This window comes from Mastomys coucha, unplaced genomic scaffold (genome assembly GCF_008632895.1).
Source record: "Mastomys coucha isolate ucsf_1 unplaced genomic scaffold, UCSF_Mcou_1 pScaffold15, whole genome shotgun sequence".
NCBI lineage: Eukaryota > Metazoa > Chordata > Mammalia > Rodentia > Muridae > Mastomys > Mastomys coucha.
This window is the reverse complement of record NW_022196897.1, coordinates 48,787,530-48,804,035: the sequence shown is the minus strand read 5'-3', so window position 1 is coordinate 48,804,035 and position 16,506 is coordinate 48,787,530. Positions and strand designations below refer to the sequence as shown.

The window sequence follows — 16,506 nt, the reverse complement described above, 5'->3', positions numbered from 1 at the left end:
ACAGAAGTAGAGGCTCACAGCCATCCACTGGACTGAGCACAGGGTCCCCAGTGAAGGAGCTAGAGAAAAGACCCAAGGAACTGAAGGGTTTGCAGCCCCATCAGGAGGAACAACAATATGAACTACACATGAGTACACATGGAGGGACCCATGGTTCCCAGTACCCTCAGAGCTCCCAGGGACTAAACCACCAACCAAAGAGTATACATGGTGGGACTAATGACTCCAGTAGCATATGTATAGCAGAGGATGGCCTAATCTGTCATCAGTGGGAGGAGAGGCCCTTGGTCCTATGAAGGTTCTATGCCCCAGTATAGGGAAATGTCAAGGCCAGGAAGGGGGAAAGGGTGGGTTGGTGAGCAGGGGGAGGGGGGAGGGAACAGGGTTTTCTTTTGTTTTGTTTTTTCTTTTTTCCTTTCTTTTTCTTTATTTTTTTTTCCAGAGGGGAAACCAGGAGAGGAGTTATTATTTGACATGTAAATAAAGAAAATATCTAATAAAAAACAGTACTTTTTGTTTAGTTAATAAAGTGCATCTCTGTTTCTAAAAGAATAACTAATAGGGTAGTGAATATCAACTTTCAGTATAAGTGGTATGGCCCCATATGTTAGGAGACCAGTCAGAATAAAAATTGAAAAAGGAGAAATTCAGATAGTCTAGGAATAACCTCTTATTGCTTCCTGGCTGCTGTGATGTGAGCTGTTCTACTCCACCTAACTCTCCTTGACTGAATGGACTGAAACCATGAATATTTGTTCCCTATGTTGTTTCCTCGATATATTTTGTTATGGCAAAGAGTACACATGGAGGGACCCATGGCTCCAGCCACATATGTAGCAGAGAATGACATTTTCTGGCATCAATAGAAGAAGCAGCCCTGGCCGTATGAAGGGCTCAATTCCCTAGTGTAGGGGAATGCCAGGGCAGTGAGGTGGAGTGGGTAGGTAGGAGCAAAAGCATCCTCATAGAAGCAGAGAAAGGGGGGTGGGAGAGAGGGGTTCCAAAGGGGAACCCGGGAAAAGGGACAACATTTGAAATGTAAATACACAAAATAGCCAATTAAAAAAAAAAAAAAGTCGGGCTGGAGAGATGGCCCAGTGGTTAAGAGCACCGACTTCTCTTCCAAAGGTCCTGAGTTCAAATCCCAGCAACCACATGGTGGCTCACAACCATCTGTAACAAGATCTGAATTCCTCTTCTGGAGAGTCTGAAGACAGCTACATTGTATACATATAATAAATAAAATCTTTAAAAAAAAAAAGTCTAACACAGTTTGACATGGCTGGAACTTTTCAAGCCTACCTCTGTTTAGTTTCTTCCTCATCTCAATATAGTTTCCTCTTTTTGCCTTTAAAGGGAATTGATCTTTATTGAACATCTTGCACCTCAAATTATATTTTAGTGCCAATTTTTCAGAGAACACAACCTAATAAAGTTGGTACTGGGAATGTTCTCAAAAAATGAACAACAAGATGAGGCTTTGGAGCATTGCCTGATCATGAAAATCCCATGGCACATAAGTAGATGAAGCAACAAACAGACTTTACCCAACTGGAGATACTTATTAAAATGCTCCTTGGTAGTAAACTGGAAGGATACACTGATAGAAGAAAGTGAACTAGCATAGAGAAAATAGTGACTATATGGTGATGGAATTATTTCTAAGCCTCACTGATACTCTGAAGTAGATAATGGGAAAATTAGTGTATTTGGAAACTGAAGGTCGGATGTGAGAAATGGCTATAGACTTTAGATGAATCTAAAAAGATATTTTTTAAATAATTTTAAAAAGCTAGGGAGCTGATTCTGCAAGTAGCCAGGGTGGACACCTTGATAAAGCACACTATAGACAGTGGAAAATAAAGTCTGAGAAAACTGACAAGTCTGAAACACCAAGATTCATGCATTTGAAATACCACTATATGTTCAGTGATACAGTAGTGAGGGGTGTAACCAAGTATAAAGACAAACTGGAAAATCTTCTACCTTCCTCTAGAAAGAGAAAAGTGTTGAACTTCAGGTTCTGGAAGCAGCATATCTACAGTTTTTAAATACTGCATGAGTCCATATATTGGGGGATAACTTTGAGAAAAGACCACTATAATAAATACAAGCCAAGCAATCCATTGCCTCGTTCATACTATTCAATGCACCCTACAGTGTTGTAAATGTCAGTAATAGGAAAAGATGCCATAAAAGCTTCTGACAGACTCAAGTAGAAACAGGTAAAACCATTTCAAAAGCTGATGGAAGCCTTTACCAAATGCAGGGAGGGAAAGTATAGAATTAAAACATCTTTGTTATTGGATCCTAATAGAAATAAAATATCTTATTTTGGAATAACAAGTATTCATGTAAATAAATGTGTTCATCATAAACTGAGTCCTGTCAGAAGCACAAAATCTAAAGGTCATGTTATCACAGTAATAAATCACCACAAAAGAGAAGAGTAAATCCAGTACACAAGAAAAGTTGCATAATCAAGCAAAATGATTTATTAGATAAATGCATTTTGAATGTCAAAAAATTTTAAAAATATACTCTAGAATAAAAAATCAGAACATGTATGTTAAATTAAGTAACAGCATCCTTCCATGCAAGTAGACACAGTATTACAATCTATTTGAAGATTTTTAATGCCCATAAAAAATTCAGATGGTTCATCCATTAAAAGTTAGGCTCAGCATGAACTCTTTTGGCTCTCAGTCGTAGCCTCTCATTCACCCACCCCTGAGGCCCATTCGTTCTGCTGGCCATACTTTCTCTCCCTACTCTGGACAATTCTAAAAAAAAGAAAAAAAAAAGGCTAGGCTCACAACCAAAATGTCATATTTTCCAAGAACAAACTTTATAAATGCTTTCATAATTTCCTATTTTGAACATATTTACTCATCCTTTCCTAAGTCCTCCCAAACCACTGTTTCACCCCTTCTGATTCAGCTTTGAGTTTTCCTCCTGTTTTAGTCTTCATCAAGTCTAGTTTGTGTTTCCCAACAAGTCTTGGGAGTGGGGCCTGCTCTGGAGTGTGGTGACCAACCAAGGATCACATCATTTTAAAAAAACTAACTCTCCTTTTCACAGCAATTATTAAATTCCCACAGCTCCTCTAATAGCAATGAGATTGATTTGTCTCTATCTTCCCCTTTCTATTCTGAGAATTACTCTGGCTTGATCTTGCACAGGTCTAATGCATGTTGTCACAATCACTGTGAGTTCATATCCCTTGTGTCCAGAAAACACTTTGCTTAATATTATCCACTACCTTTGGCTCTTATAACATTGCTGTCCCTCCTTCTGCAAAGATCACTGTGTTTTGGAAGAGAGGCATGACACGTATTACACATGTAGGGCTGAGCACTCCAGTTTCATTCTCTGCACATTAACCCATTGAGGGTCTTTGTGTTAATTGTCATTTACTGCAGTCTTCTCTGATGATGACAGATAGATCCTCTGATCTATGTGTATATTAATTAGTCATAGTAGTCATTTTAACACTATGTTAACTTAGAAGAATAATAGTATTGTGTTCTCACCTAGGGTCTATCACCTATTGAACCACAGGCTTCTGGTGCTTCCATCTCATTATCAGAACTCATCTGTAATCCTAAAGTACTTGGTTACTCCCAAAAACATTCATGCCACTGTTGCAGCAGTAAGCATATCTTATTAGGCCAATCACTGTAGTTTGAAGGGGTCACTGTTGGGTAAGACTGATGATCACTGATGGTACAAGCTTCTCTGGTAGCTGGCATAGCACCTTCTGGCACCACTAGAGCTTGGGAATAGGGATGTAGCTTCCAGGTGAGTACCAGCTTGATTTATCCATATTCTATGCTAAAAACTATCTGTAACTCCAGTTCAGAGGGATCCAACACCCTCTTCTGGCATCCTTGAACATTACACACATATGCACATAACAACAGACAAAACACTCATACTCATAAAACAATTTTTTAAAGTATTTGGGACCCCCATGTCATCAGTGCCATTCTTGCAACCTATGGGCATAGCTTGCCATGACAGTCATTTTTGTAGCACACTAAACCTACCTTTTTAAACATCTTTAAGTTCACAACCACAAAGAATATGTGTTTAATGTGTTTTACTAATAAAATCAAGGGGGAAAAGGTTCATTTATCTAATATTTTTTAAACTGTCTACAAAATAACTTAATGAGTAAAAATAAAATCAAAGCATTAAAACTTTAGAAAGTAACAACAATGATACATATTCATATATAATTTACCAAAGTCCTACTATAAAATTCATATGTAACTTGCAGCAAAATTCCAGAAGTCTTAACAGTAAAACTTCCACATAAACAAATGCAGAAAGTGTCCTAGAACAACCCATTCTCTTCCCCAAGCTGATGCCAAAACAACAACTTCTTAGAGAAATCTATGAAAACTGTAACAGAATTGGAACTGATGAGATAAAGCTGATTTTGTCTGTTTAAGAAATGTTTAACACAGGAAAATTCAAAAAATTTGTAGCACTCTTGAAAAGACCTCTAACATAGATTGTGTTGTTTTTAAAAAGAAAGAATGATGGAGCTAGAGTGCAGCTGAAGGGCAGGCACGTTATGTAGCACTCGCAAAGCCCCGGGCTTGGTCTCCAGCACTGCAAAAAATAAAAATATAAATCAAAATTTAAAAAAGAAAAGTGAGTATAGTACAAAACTTCCATGTTTTTAAAAAGTAGACAAAGGGCCACATGCCCATTTTCACATGACAATAACCTTAGAAGGAATAAGAAGCCATCTAAATGGTTAAGTATGCTGACAGAACATTCAATAAATGATGTACATTTTTGTACTAAGTACCATTTTTAGCCATATGACCATATTTTCTATTCAAACTAATTTTTTGAAACAAGATCTTATTATGTAGCCCTTGACTGGCCTAAAACTTGCTATTTAGACTAGGCTGGCCCAGAAACTCACAGAGATCAATGTGCCTGCCTCTATCTCTAAGTACTGGTTAGTGCCAACATACCTCACATCAAAATAAAATTCTAACATACATTCTTTTTACACTCATCTTTCAAAAGAAAAAATTGCATGAAAGTTTACTCTTTCAGTTATTTTAAAGCATGTTCCTTCCATACCTTTTTGAAAAGCATGTCAAACTATGAAAACGTTCATTAGCTGTTTTCAAGCATTATATTCTATGAGAATTCTGTCAAATTTTCTTAGGATGAGGCAGAATCAATTACAATCTTAAAAATTAATGAGCTAATATAACATAGTTTTCGGGGATGTGGTGGTTTTAATATGCTTGATCCATGGAAAGCAGCACTATTAGGAAGTGTGGCCTTGTTGGAATAATAGGTATAGCCTTGTTGCAGGAAGTATGTCACTGTATCGGCAAGCCTTGAGGTCTAGTGCTCAAGCTCTCCCCAGTACAGAAGACAACCTCCTCCTGATTGCCTAGGGAAGACAGTCTCCTGGCTGCCTTCAGATCAAGATGTAGAACTCTCAGCCGCTTCTCCAGCACCATGTCTACCTGCACCGCTGCCATGCTTCCTATCATGATGATAACGGACTGAACCTCTGAAATTGTAAGCCAGACCCAATTAAATGTTTTCTTTTATAAGAGTTGCCTTGGTCATGGTGTCTCTGCATAGTAATAAAACCCTAACTAAAACAGGAGATGAAATAAAAATGTTTCCTTCACTTGTTCATTAGACTAAATTCATAATTTTTAAAAGTGATTCTTGGCCATGCTTATGGACACTCCCACAGCTTGCTTTGCACCAAGGGTGGCCTTGTAGTCAGCCCTGTTTCTATATTAGGCAACTTAACTTTCACACAAGGATATCAGTCCTACTCCAAATTCAACTGTCTGTGAAAGCATATGGGTACTTATTTAATTGGCAACATAGACTAGCAGCACTCCAGGTAGTTGTCAGCAAATACAATCTTGAACTCATGCTGTCCAATACCAATCAAAATCTTGGCCAAGTTAAATAATATTTAGGAAAGATTGATTGATAGAATGGACATTTGCTATTTTTGGCAGATCAGTATCCAAATGTCCATTCTCTGCTAGAGAAATTTCAAGATAAGGGGAGATATAAACCTGATTTTCCTAGAAACACTAAAGAAAGAACAAATACCTACTTTATATTCTAGACACTGGAAGTATAACTGTGATCTGGGCTTGATCATTTGGATGAGCTACTATTCTGGGATTTTATATTATGGGACAGTTAAGAAAAGATAAAAAGACAATTGTTGATTCTTTTTCACAGTAGTAGTAGCAGAAGTGAAACTGCAGAATGCGGGCAAGAGTGGTTCAGTGTCCTTTGCAGATTGTACCTATAACAAAATTAATAGCAGCAAGATGGCTCAGTGTCCTTTGCAGATTTTTCCTATTAAAAAACATCCTTTCTCACTGCGCAGTGGTGGCACATGCCTTTAATACCAGCACTTGGGAGGTAGAGACAGGTGGATTTCTTAGTTGCAGGCCAGCCTGGTCTACAGAGTGACTTCCAGGACAGCCAGGGCTACACAGAGAAACCCTGTCTAGAAAAAAAAATCCTTTATCAGTATTTCCTCCTTTGATTCAAATCCATTTATTAACACTGGTTTTCCAAGATTATCCTATGATCAATCTTCTCAACACACACAAACATACACATACAAGCACACATATTGTGAGAGAATTACCCTTTTGAGGGTGAAAAACATTCTCAACTTAGCTCTCAGCTTAGCTCTTAAGTATAAATTAAAAATAATAAGGCTGGAAGACAAGAATCAGAGAAATATATCACTACTATGGTTTGGATATGATTCAAATTTATCTTCTAATTATTCATTGTGTTTTGGAAGCTTAATCAAGCTTCCAAGGTAGTCATGTTAAGAGTTGGTGCTTAGCCGGGCGGTGGTGGCGCACGCCTTTAATCCTAGCACTTGGGAGGCGGAGGCAGGCGGATTTCCGAGTTCGAGGCCAGCCTGGTCTACATAGTGAGTACCAGGACAGCCGGGGTTACAGAGAGAAACCCTGTCTCGAAAAACCAAAAAAAAAAAAAAAAAAAAAAAAAAAAAAAAAAAAGAGTTGGTGCTTAATGAAAGATCCTTAAGTTAACTAGAGTCTTCCACTCAGTAGGGGTTTTAAGACCCCAGTATCTCCCTGGCTTTCTCTCTGACCTTAGGGTATTTTGATCCTAAATATGCTCTGACCATTGTGATGTGATCCACCATGAAGCCCTAACCAGAGATAAACTGATGTCACCTGCAGTCCTAACTTTCACAATTATATACCAAACAAATCTCTTTCCTTATAAAGTTATGCATTTTAATGTATTTATTATACTAACAGACATAAATACAACCACATAAAAGATAATAGCAGTTACAAAATGCAAATGTTTATGAAAATGGGAAACATGTTGTGATGGTATTTGTGAATTTGACAAAACAGTCATTTGGGAAGGAAGTTGTAAGGAAGGATTTTCTGTATTAGGTTGGCCTGTGGACATCTGTGGGAAATTTCCTTGATTACCTCAATTAAAGTGGTCAGTAAGGTGGGTGGCACCATTCCTTAATTCCTTGAGTAGGGATTGTAGACTATATGAGTACAGAAAGTAATCTAAGTACCAAACATATACGCACTTGTTGGTCTCTGTTTCTGCATGGCATGTGGCTAGCTCCCTAAGTTCCTGCTGCCACTGTGATTCCCTGAAATGATGGACACTCCCACATTTTGACACAACATTTGGAGCTAAAATAAACCCTTTCTCTCTTAAGCTGCTTTTGCATTTTATTTTGTGAATATCTTATATTGTAAATATTTTATTTTGTATTTGTATTATATCACAGCAACAGAAAAAGAAACCAAGACACATGTGGAATACAAAATATCATGACCACTAGAAGCAATTAGAGAGGTGGCAGGAAAGCTAGTGGAATCTAAGGAGCATAATATATGATAAATTTTTATGGTGTTATTGTAGCAGGACAAAAGTTTGACAGATATTCAATCAATACAATAGCTCAGAGGAGGAAAATCATGGTTCCCTTTCTATTCACAGGTTTGTGCTGCTACTGAAGTTATTACTAAAATCTGTAATCTCTAAAGGTGGATATGAGTTAAATCTTTAAGGGCATTTACAGGAACTCAAACACTTCATTAAAAAATTGTGAGACTGACAAGCCACTAATAAAATAGAAATGTGACAAAGATGCATAGCAAGTTTAATACAAGGATGAAAGGCACACATCAAATATATTTATGGCACTAAGACATTTTTTCAATTCAGCATGATTTTCTGATTCCAAAATTTAGTAGCTGAACTGAAAAGGATTATCACTTCTAAATATCAAATTGAAAGTATAAGTAGAAGAAATAGCTCAAAATAAAGAGCAAAAAAAATAAAGAAAGAGATGCGCCTCTGCTTCTACACACAAAGGTAAATTACTCTAGGACTTGCTCTCCTACCATAAATGGTGAGAAAGGGGGCAAATAAAACACTTAAAGAAACTAATTTAATGTTAGCCCACAGACATTGCAGGGGTCTGATCCTTAAAGACAGGAAACAGAGCAATCTCTAGAGGCATGTCTGTAGTATCAAGAGACAGAACCAAGCCAGAGCCTAGCTGCTGAGAAGGAACAGAAATACAAGAATTCAAAACTTTTGAGATGAGTAGAAGTGATAGAATAAAATTATATCATATGGAAAAGGAAAGGGAAGGGGAGATAGGGAGCCCATGACTGGATAGCAGGAAGACTGGATAGCCCAGAGACCTAGGGTAGAACCAACAGGACTGGCAAAAAAGAGAAGTGGAGGTTGGGAGAAATCAATGAAATGATCCTGATGATATTCTGCTATATTCATAGATTGGTGCCATGTCCAGTCACCATCAGAGAGGCTTCCTCACAGCAGACAGAAGAGCGCAGAGAGTGCAGAGTGCAGAGACCCACAGCCAGACCTTACACAGAGAGAGTCTAGATGGAAGGTCTGCAGCAGTCTCAGGAATCCTGTGGAAGATGGAAAGACTAAGGGAGCCAAGGGGATGAAGGGCACCAGGACAGCATGACCCAGTGAATCAACTAAACAGGAGTCACATGGGCTCACAGAGAATGAAGAGGTAAGCACTGAAAAGCTTGCATGGTTTTGCACCAGGTCTTCTTATGTGTTATGTCTGTTAACTTGGTATTTTTGTGGGACTCCTAACAGTGGAAGCTAACGTGTCTCTGTGTGTCTGCTCTTGGGACTCTTTTTCCTATTGGATTGGATTGCCTTGTTCAGCCCCAATATGAGAGCTTTTACTTTGTCTCATTGTGTCCTGCTTGGTCATGTTTGGTTGTTCTCTTTCGGATACCTGTTCTTCTTTGAAGGGAAACTGAGGCAGAGTGAAAAGAAGGGGGAAACTGTGGTCAAAATGTATTGTAGGAGTGCAAAATCTATTCTCAATTAAAGAAAAAAAAAAGAAAAAAAAACAAAAAAGATAGGCCCAGTTATTTAATTATAAGATGCAGGAAGGAAATATAAGAAATGCATAAAATTTGGAATTGTAACAGTAATTCTATGATTTTCTAAAAAGAAAATAATTAATGAAATAGGTAGTAATGCAGGTCTGTTAACCTTTACACACAGCTAAACATGAAAACTAAATCTCTGGCAAGGTGCTTGACTGCAAATACATATACATATAAATTTGTGTATGTATATGTGTATATAATTTTTAAAATATAATTACACAAAAAAGAAGAGAAATTAATATAAGAGTTTCAGAAAGTTCTAATAGGATCCTCTCATCTTATAGATAAATGCTAATCTTGGTGCCCAGGGAGGGAAACTCCACAAAGCCGGGCAAAAATAAGAGCTTGCTCAGTGCTTTCCACATTAACACTGAATAGAGAGTGAAGAGATTTGTTGAAAGATAAATGTTCTTGTTCAAAACATTCAGGCAAGATACTGGATGAATATTAGCAGTAATAAAGCTAAACTAGCCCAAGAATAAAAGCTAACCAAGGCCAGTCCCATAAAAATTTAAACTAAGGACTATAGGTACTTAAAGACTGCTGAGAGAAGGAGAATTAGTCTTCCCCAGAGATGAGGCTCCTAAATGGTTATTCACTTCCAAGTGGTCATTCCTAAAAACATATACATGCAAGCAACAGTTTTAGTGGATTGCATTTATGTTTATTTGCATGTATGCATATGTATGTATGTGTGTGACAATAATAATTAAGAAATTAGAGGCCATGAATTTGAAAGGGAGGGAGGAAGGTGGATAACATAGGGGTTTAGAGAGAAGATGAAGAGAGAGGAAATGGTATAATTATATTTAATTAAATAAAAAATATTTAAATGATAAAATCAATGCTCTTTCAGCTTAAATTAATGCTTAAATAACTACTTTTGTGATAAAATTCAATGCATTTAAAATAAATAAACAAAAGTCTATTGCTCAAGATATAAATGTAACAAAGTCTGACAACTAATTGAAAATTAGTATAGGTCTGGTTTCTCTTCGGCAAGGTTCCCCCAAATTATATTTTTCCCAACAGATTACAACTTTTTACAAGATTTATTTTTTAATTATATGAATATATTTAAACACCCTTAACCACTGGGGCATCTCTCCAGTTCCTGATTACAACTTTTTTGTACAGAATATATATTTTTATAAAATCTGTTCCCAGGGAACTGGAGAGATGGTTTAGTGGTTAAGAGCACGTCCTGTTCTTACAAAAGACCCTGGTTCAGTCCACAGCATACACACATGGAGGCTAGTGGTTACCTATAACTCCAGTTCTAGAAGATTCTGACTTCTGGAGGCACTGCATGTACACTGTGCACAGGCATACACCCAGGAAAAATACATAAAACAAAAATAAGCGATTTTTGAAAGTTTGGGGGGATCAATTAATCTGACACTATCATCTTGGAAGGCAAGAGATGCTTTCTGGTATCCTAACAGCAGGAGTGTCATGACTTAATAGAATTTCTAATTGGATCTGTGACCTGCTTCATAGAAGGGAGTTCATGCCTCCTACCATGGACTTAGTCAAACATCCATGGCTGGGGAGGTCATAGCCACTGGACATGTTATCATTTAAATGTTTATGTTTATATCCATAGACTAGAGCAAAAAAAGCTCTTTGCAGTAAAGGCCAGTTAATGAGAGGCTCGTGGCTGGCTAAGGTGCTGTCACTTCTGAGTGACCAGATTAAATAGAATATCCATGTCACCCACTCCAAGACTCAAGGAATATTTCAGGAGGCTGAAATAATGTAAAACCCAAAACAATCAAGAGAGTAATGAAACATTGTCTTATCAGTAGGACATGCCCAAGACACTCATAAACTCATAACAGCAGCAGTTATCTACATAAAAACCTGCACAAAAATGAGCTGGCAAACATTTGGTCATAAATGGAGCAAAGGAGGGTCCCCCTCCACCATCACCAAGAAGATCTAATGGCAGTTGAGAGCTGTGGAAGAAGAGAAATCATTGCCTCACTGATCTAGCCACTAGTGAGTTATTCGTGCTCTAGTAGATTGCTTCATACCTATACCCATGCCCTGGTTAAACTCAGTGGGTCACAAAGCAAAACTGCGATGTATATTTAGTGGAAGGAAGAAGGAAGGAAGGAATTAAGGGAGGGAGGGAAAAAGGGAGGAGTGAACATAGAAGAAGGATAAGAGAGGGTGGAGGCTTTTTGATTGAATTTAAGGCCCTACTCCATGAGATGAAATCCATACCTAACTTTGCTTAAATAAAACCTGAAACTAGATCGGTCAGGGGTCCTGGAGAACACCTTATTAGTATTTGTCTTAGTTAGGGTTTTATTGCTGTGAAGAGACACCATGACCAAGGCAACTCTTATATAAGAAAACATTTAGTTGTGGATAGCTTACAGTTTCAGAGGTTCAGTCCATTGTCATCATAGCAGGAAGCATGGCAGCATCCAGGAAGACATGGTGCTGGAGAAGGAACTGAGAGCTCTGTATCTTGATCCAACTGCAGGCAGGAGATACTGTCTATCTCACACTGAGTAGAGCTTGAGCATCTATATTACCTCAAAGTCCTGCCTCCACAGTGACACACTTTCTCTAAGAAGGCCACACCTCTTCCAATAAGGCCATACCTCCTAATAGTACTACTTCCCATGGGCCAAGCCTATTCAAACCAAGAGTATTCAAACTACTACAGTATTATTGTGCTAAAGAAATATAGCAATAAAATGATTTAATGACACACTGCTATATTCATAGATCAGTGCCTTACTCAACCTTCATCTGGAAGGTTTCTTCTTACAGTAGATAGAAATTAACACAGAGACCCACAATTGGACAATATACAGAAAGTGAGAGACTTTGGAGCACTCACTCCTAAGTGGGATGGCTTCATCAAACCTCTCCTCTCAAGGATCTGTGAGCTATGCAAAAAAAAAAAAAAAAAAAAAAAAAAAAAAAAGAGGTGGAGATATTAAAAGAGCCAGGGATGATGGATGACTTCAAGAAACTAGTGTCTTCAAGATATAACAGGACTGATAGACAAATGAACTCACAGACACTGTGGGAGAATGCACAAGAGACACTGTGGGAGAATGCAGGTTCAAACCAAATGTGGTCCCACAACTAAGAGGGAAGAACGGACATAGGCTCCCACTCCTAACCAAGAAACTCCCTGGAACTGATACCCACTGAAAAAAAAAAAGATTCTCAACATAGTGCCACTGGGTGTACTGGCTGGTTTTGTGTGTCAACTTGACACAGGCTGGAGTTGTCACAGAGAAAGGAGCCTCAGTTGAGGAAATGCCTCCATGAGATCTGACTGTGGGGCATTTTCTCAATTAGTGATCAAGGGGGGAGGGCCCACTGTGAGTGGTGCCATCCCTGGGCTGGTAGACTTGGGTTCTATAAGAAACCAAGCTGAGCAAGTCAGGAGAAGCAAGCCAGTAACATTCCTCCATGGCCTCTGCATCAGCTCCTGCTTCCTGACCTGCTTGAGTTCCAGTCCTGACTTCCTTTGGTGATGAACAGCAGTGTGGAAGTTTAAGCTGAATAAACCCTTTCCTCCCTGACTTGCTTCTTGGTCATGATGTTTTGTCCAGGAGTAGAAACCCTGACTAAGACACTGGGTATATTAACAACTCTCTGAGTGCCCTCATGCCCAGAAGTATTTAGCCAAGGTAAAATAAACTCCACAGTTTGTTTGGAGGTTTTATTGGGAGGGAGTATGCTTTGTTTTGGAATTGTTTTATGGGTCTTTTGCTCATTTGTTCTGATTTTTGTACTTGTGTTTTATTGTGTGTGTATGGATTTTAAAGTGAGGGAAAACACAAAACTGGATGGAAGTGGGGAGGTTCTAGGAAAAGTTCAGGGTTGAGAAAAAATATGGTCAAAATATATTGTATGAGAAATTTTAAATAAAATTTTAAAATATATAAATCAGAGTGGGGAATGAGTGTAACTGCATTTTATAAAATAAAATTGTCAGAATAATTTTATATAAATATTTTTTAATCTGTCAACTATAAAATGTGGGTAAAAGAAGGCAGGATGTAAATATAAAAAGTAAATAAAATCACAGTAAGATATTAACTCACAACTGCTGGCATATCTACTGTTAAGATACAAACCAAAACCAGAAAACAAAAGTGTTGAGCAGAACGTGAACTGGAATCTTTGGCTTTCTGAACACCTTCCATATTGACTTCCATAGTTAACATTCCTACCAGCAATACATACAGGTTCCCTTCCATCCCTCCCTGTCATTCTTACCAGTATTTTTATTGGTGATAATCTTTCCAAATTTCATATGGTGAATTTTGATAATATTCCCACATACCCTACTTCTCCTGCACCCTGTTCACCCTCAAATCTCTAATACCCAACTTAGAGGGTTTTGTTTTGTTTTGTTTTTTGCCCCATGAAATTGAGTTTTTTTATCCAACTATTCTTAGAATGGGGGCCTGTCGTAGAGTATGGTTTAGCTTACCGGAGATGACACCATTAATGAAAACTGACTCTTGCTCTTCTAACAACTATCAACTACTAATAGCTCCTTAGCTAATGATGGAATTTCATACCAGTCTCTACCCCTTCATGCTAGGACTTCATCTGGTTTGAACTTGCACAAGTCTTGTGTATCATTTTGGGTTCACATGTACAACTTCCATGTTGTGTCTGGAAAATACTGTCCTTGAAGCTATGGTGGTGAGCTTTTTAATGATACATATTCTGAAGGAGCTAAAATGGAATCGAGATGTCATTTTATTTTGCACTTCCCTAATAGCTAAAACTGTTAAGCATTTTGCATGTATCTATCGGACATCTGTAGTTAGTCTTTTGATAACTATGTATTCATTTTGTTTGCCCATTCATTAACTGGATAATCTGCATGGGGGCTTGCTTTTTTTTTATTTATTTATATATTCTAGATAATAAGCCTCTGTCATATGTTTAATTGGTGATGATTTTTCTCTCATTCTACAGGCTTTTTCTTTAGTACAATGTTTTTCTGTGAAAAAGCTTTTTAATTTCATGCAATCCCATTTGTCAACTCTTGGAATTATTTCCTGAACTACTGGAGTCCTTTTCAAAAATTCCTTGCCAATGCCTATACTTAAAGTATATTCCTTATGTTTTCTGCTAACAGTGTCTAAATTTCAGCTTACATTAAGGTTTCTGACCCATTTTTGAATTGATGTTTACACAGGATGAGAGAAATAGAGCTACAATAAGATCTGTCTATTCCCATTCCTAGGAATATACCTAAGGGATCTAAGCCAGCATATGATACAGACCTGCTCATCCAAGTATACTGAGATGTATACTGAGATTTTAGTCACAATAGCCAAATTGAAGAATCACTGTAAATTTCCATCAACAGGTGAATGAAGAAATATAATGTAATACTTATAGACAATAGAGTTTTACTCAAATATAAAGAATAAGATTGGGTTGTTTGCAGAAAAATTGGTAGACATAGAGATCATATCAAAGCAAACTATGCCATACCCAGAAAGACAAATATCATGTTTTCTGTCATATAGAGAGCCTTACGTATTATTTACATACGTGAACAAATATACAAACACACCCACACACACATACATATGTATACACACATATGTAACACTGAAAACAGAAAAGGAACATTTATGAATGAAACAAAACCATGGGGGATGGGAACAAGAAAGTTACAGAAGTGAATATAATCAAAGTACATGATATATTTGACAAAAATATCATAAATTTCATCATTTTGTATAATGAATATATTCTAATAAGACATTTCTAAAGGGCAAAAATGTGAATCTTTATGTTCTATTGTAAAAATGTATTATTGTTAAAATGATTCAGTTGCTACCGGAAACAACTTAGTGGCCAGTCAAAATACTAAAATTCATAGGATTCAGCAATTTCATTTCTGAGTATGCATCTGTCTTAGGGTTACCATTACTGTGAAACAACATCATGACCAAGGCAACTCTGGTAAAAGACAACATTTATTGGGGCTGGCTTACAGTTTCAGAGCGCTTCAGTCCATCATCATCATGGCAGGAAACACAGCAGCCTCCAGGCAGACATGGTGCAGGAGGACCCAAGAGTTCTACATCTTCATCCAAAGGAAGCCAAGAGCAGACTGTTTCCAGGCAACTAGAAAGAGGATCTCAAAGTTCACCCCCATAATGACATAACAAGGCCACACCTACTCCAACAAGGTCACACCTCCTAACAGTGCCACTCCCTGGGCCTAACATATTCAAACCTACCACAACATCCAAATAAAGAGAAATAAAAATCTCAAAAAGGCCGGGCGATGGTGGCGCATGCCTTTAATCCCAGCACTTGGGAGGCAGAGGCAGGCGGATTTCTGAGTTCGAGGACAGCCTGGTCTTCAAAGCTACACAGAGAAACCCTGTCTCGGAAAAACCAAAAAAAAAAAAAAAATCTCAAAAAGATTTGAGTGCATTTATGCTTATGGCAGTACTATTCACAATATTCAAGAGACGGAAGTCTTTCTGTCCTGGGACTAGGCCTGGAGGGAACAGGTATGGTCTCTACAAAATGTTCTGCAAGCAACCATCTCATTGGTGCTGAGACCATGAGTCCATCCAAATGAATGTGGCTGAGGTTGGCAAAATCACAGGCAGGTTTGATGACCAGTTTAAAACCTATGCAGGATAAGTGAATCAGATGATTCTATTTTCTGATTGACTAACACTGATCTGGAATTGCCTGAAAGAACTTTTTTATTTATTTATTTATTTATTAGATATTTTCTTTGTTTACATGTAAACTTCTCCTTTCCAAGTTTCCCCTCCAAAAAACAAACAAAGAAACAAACAAAAACAACAAGAACAAACCCCTGTTGCCTTCCCCCTCCCCATGCCTGCCACCCCACCCTCTCCCACTTATTGGCCCTTCACTGGGGCACAGAACCTTCACAGGGCCAAGGTCCTCCTCCTATTGACGATCGACTTTGCAATCCTCTACTATACACATGCTGCCAGAACAATCAGACCCACCATGTGCAGTCCTT

The 16,506-nt window shown here is 37.9% G+C and overlaps 1 long non-coding RNA gene across 1 annotated transcript in view; it reads right to left on the bottom strand.

The window, feature by feature from the left end:
* Window positions 1–15,783, bottom strand: part of LOC116090223 — a 23,044-nt gene extending 7,261 nt beyond the window's left edge. Inside the window, exon 1 of the long non-coding RNA XR_004118613.1 lies at window positions 15,488–15,783. This is a non-coding gene — a long non-coding RNA (uncharacterized LOC116090223). The remainder of the gene's footprint in view (window positions 1–15,487) is intronic.
* Window positions 15,784–16,506: the final 723 nt, after the last annotated feature.